The sequence below is a fragment of the Bombyx mori genome, chromosome 17 (assembly GCF_030269925.1).
Source record: "Bombyx mori chromosome 17, ASM3026992v2".
In the NCBI taxonomy this organism is placed as follows: domain Eukaryota; kingdom Metazoa; phylum Arthropoda; class Insecta; order Lepidoptera; family Bombycidae; genus Bombyx; species Bombyx mori.
In genome coordinates this window covers 5695035-5699383 of record NC_085123.1, presented here as the reverse complement: position 1 = coordinate 5699383, position 4349 = coordinate 5695035, and positions in this window count along the sequence as shown.

Here is a 4349-nt window from a genome sequence, read left to right as displayed (position 1 = left end):
TATTAGTTTGTTTTGTGCACGCAACCTTCGCCAATGGATCAGTTTTATACGATTGCGATACTCGATTCCTGCGACTACGATACGATTCCTAGGATACCTCTTACCGGTGGTAGGACGTCTTGTGAGTCCGCACGGGTAGGTACCACCGCCCTGTCTATTTCTGCCGTGAAGCAGTAAGGCATTTCGTTTTGGAGTAAGGGGGCAGCCGTTGTAACTGCATTGAGACCTTAGAACTTATGTTGTGAGCTCGTCCACCCATCAAAAAATGTTTCGATTCTAATGTTATGTTTATAAAATGAATAATAAACGCGACCTTCGTTCACATGAAGACTGCTTTGATAACTTTGAAATTTGCACAAATTTTATGAGCACCACATACTATGTTTTTTTTTTTTTTTTTTTTTTTATTGCTTAGATGGATGGACGAGCTCACAGCCCACCTGATGTTAAGTGGTTACTGGAGCCCATAGACATCTACAACGTAAATGCGCCACCCACCTCGAGATATAAGTTTTAAGGTCTCAGTATAGTTACAACGGCTACCCTACCCTTCGAACCGAAACGCATTACTGCTTCACGGCGGAAATAGGCAGGGTGGTGGTACCTGCCCGTGCGGACTCCCAAGAGGTCCTACCACCAGTGATTACGCAAATTATAATTTTGCGGGTTTGATTGTTATTACACGATGTTATTCCTTCACCGTGGAAGTAAATCGTGAACATTTGTTGAGTACGTATTTCATTAGAAAAATTGGTACCCGCCTGCGGGATTCGAACACTGGTGCATCGCTTCATACGAATGCACCGGACGTCTTATCCTTTAGGCCACGACGACTTCAAATCTGTCTATCTTCTTTAGTCGTATAGTAAGTACAGTGTGCTTAATGCGAGTTTTCTAACGTTATCGATAGCGTAAAAGTTAACTCTAATTTGTATGGAGTTGGAACGTTTGCCTGCGTTTGCCGCTAGGGGCGCTGTTCCAACTGCATGTAAATTTGAGTTAACTTTTACGCTATCGAGAACGTTAAAAGACTCGCACTAAGGCACAGATAACCCCCAAGATGACTTGTCACACCATTTTATTGCGCAGGAAGCCATTTATAATATTATTTGAATTTAAAACTATATTTAAATATTGGCAAGAACTCGGCGTGTTTACGGGTCTTAAGCTTGGTCGACACTGATTTCGTGATTCTTAGCGTCACTTCATATATTAGCTAAATCACTAATGTGCTGTGAACATTTCTGGCTCTGTATGCGGAATCTATTGGGGGTTATCTGTGCACCCAGCACACTGTACCTACTCGTTTTACTCTCATAATACACAGGCACTAAATTTTAAGTAAGAATCTTTTACTTATTTTGCTTAAATAGTAATAGGAAGTGATTACCGTTGTATAGGGATGCCAGCATTTTCGCGACGATGGGTTGAAACGCATACTAGTCAATATTAAATTTACTATGCCTATTTAAAGTCCTGGTTCAATGCGACCAAAACAAGTTTTTTCTATTGCTTAGATGGGTCGACGAGCTCAAGGCCCACATGGAGTAAATTGGTTACTGCAGCCCATAGGCATCAACAATGTAAATGCCGCCAACCACCTTGAGACATTAGGTCTCGGATTCAGTTTACAGTGCAACGACTGTCTCATCCTTCAAACCAAAAAGCATCACGTTAAAAATAGGCAGAGTGGTGGTACCTACTCCGTCGAGCTCACAAGACTCCCTACCACCAATAATATGTACTCAAGCGTTGTGCATACGTAAGTCCTAATGACCCCACAGGGAAAGATTCCAATACTGTGTATAAGTTTGTATTGAAAACGTCACAAAATTGGTATTGAACATAGTCATTTTTAAAATTTACAGAAGTTTAAAAATCGCTGTCGGTTGAGCATAACCGGAGATATAAACTCAGATCTGTCTTTTGTATCTGCTATTGTACTATGGTACATGTTATGTAAGACGTGCGCGTAAAATAAATTTGAGATTGCAAAAGAGTTCCTTATTCAAAATCAATCCAAACGCTTCGGAATTTAAGTGGAATGAGTGTCACCAATAAAAGTGACCTCATTCAAAATAGTGCATAGCTGTTGGCTTGTCTTTTGTAGTAAAAACATTATCATGGCAGTAATTTGAAATTAGAAACGGAAACGACGCATTTCGACGAACCGGAAATGCCACTAAAAACAAAGCTAAGCTATAAATCTTTCTTTTTAGTGCCTGTGATTTAATTAAGCCTGTGAGAGAATGAAATATAAAATATCATGTCAGGTTAAACAACACGGAATAGATAAATATGGTTATTTGTCTATTCCTTGTTAAACAAGACGAAATTTGTTGTTAAGGCGCCATTTAAAGCCTTTGCGAACCCCGGACAAAATATTAAAATTAAACTTCATTTTGTTACTAAACTTTTCCTGTATATAAATGTAAATTTTAATATAATTTCACCTTTTGTACTAAAATTTTTAGCAAAGAACAGTACTTGACATTTTCTTATCCTTCTTGAATCTCGCGGATGATAGCGTTAATGCTTGTTTGGTAAAGCGTTTTTTTTTTTATTGCTTATATGGATGGACGAGCTCACAGCCCACCTGATGTTAAGTGGTTACTGGAGCCCATAGACATCTACGACGTAAACGCGCCACCCACCTTGAGATATAAGTTCTAAGATCTCAGTACAGTTACAACGGTTGCCCTTACCCTTCAGACCGAAACGCATTACTGCTTCAGGGCGGAAATAGGCGGAGTGGTGGTACCTACCCATGCGGACTCACAAGAGGTCCTACCACCAGTGATTACGCAAATTATAATTTTGCGGGTTTGATTTTTATTACACGATGTTATTCCTTCACCGTGGAAGTCAATCGTGAACATTTGTTGAGTACGTATTTCATTAGAAAAATTGGTACCCGCCTGCGGGATTCGAACACCGGTGCATCGCTACATACGAATGCACCGGGCGAACGCAGTTGAATTGATAATTGACAAGTCTGTAGATGATTCCAGAATTATTCTTCGATATTTTCAGCCAATATATAAATTATTATTCATATTAATACATAATTATTGCTCACACGATTTTATCTGGTGTTATAACATTGCGATTGGTTTATGTAGCTATGGAGCTGTTGCTGCTTGTAAAAATAAATCTTTTACAATGTGGACCGTATGTAGTTGTATCTAGTTTCAGCCATCAATAATGTGATATTGTAGGAAACACGATGTCCATTATTGTCTTGTTTTGAGACTGATGAAAAAAGTTTTATATGGTTGGTTCAAGTTCGTACTTGTTTCTCGTGTCTTGAAAGCATGTTACATCTTTTTCATACATACTTATAAGGGTGTTGTTTTTTATAGAATGATATTGTAGTCTAGAAGGCTTCATATTAAAATTGATTTTTGATAAGGGAATTTCATAATATTCGTATTGCAATACTCGATACGACAGTCTCTTAATATCTGTGTCCGACATGTGTTTTTCTTTAAAGATGCATGAGTAAAAAAACCTTTTAAAACTATGTTTACTGTTACTATATATACGATTATTGCTATACTATTATATGAATGTTTACTATTAATTAAAGCTTGTTTTGACATTGGATGCTCTATGCTCTGAGGAATTGTTTGAGATGTTCCGTCATTTCCTATTTAACATCGCTTTCTAGAACTTTTAACATAGAAACCAGTGCTACAGTAGCTTCGGAATAAACATCCCTCCACGGGAAGCCTATAACATGTCCTTCAAACGATGCTAGAGGATAGTTCTTAACGCTACTTCGGTAAGCCTATGCGTCATGATAATCGCCTTATCGTTGCCGCCACTGACTACTCCTTGACTCCTGCTCACGCAGAAACCAGTCACCCTCGGCGCCCTAGACACGTCTTTACGGATCCGATCCAATAACTCTTGCATTAGATACCTTTAGCTCAAACACTAGGAGCAGGCTTAGGAACTCTGGTAACTTTACTGGTCCAACTCTGCAAAAAGTTCGACGTGCAACATAACTCACACGTTAGTCTGTGTACCAGTCCAGGTGAAACTGGAAAGGCCTCCGGACCACTAGTAATTCTTCTTTCATAAAAAAAGTACTCAGGGGTAAGTAGCAGCTTGGTTGTACCAAGTAATGCCTGTGTGTGTGCGTTTTTTTTTTATTGCCCTTGTATGCAGACTATCATACGGCCCACCTGATGGTGAGTGGTTATCGTCGAAATTGTTAAATTGTCGTGGTTAAGTGCGTTTGTGTACTTGTCACCTCTGACCTCCACAAATAACGGTGATCAGATGGGCCGTCTACTGAAAAAAGGTATTTAAAAGAAACATGTTTGTAAGCAGACTCCTAAATT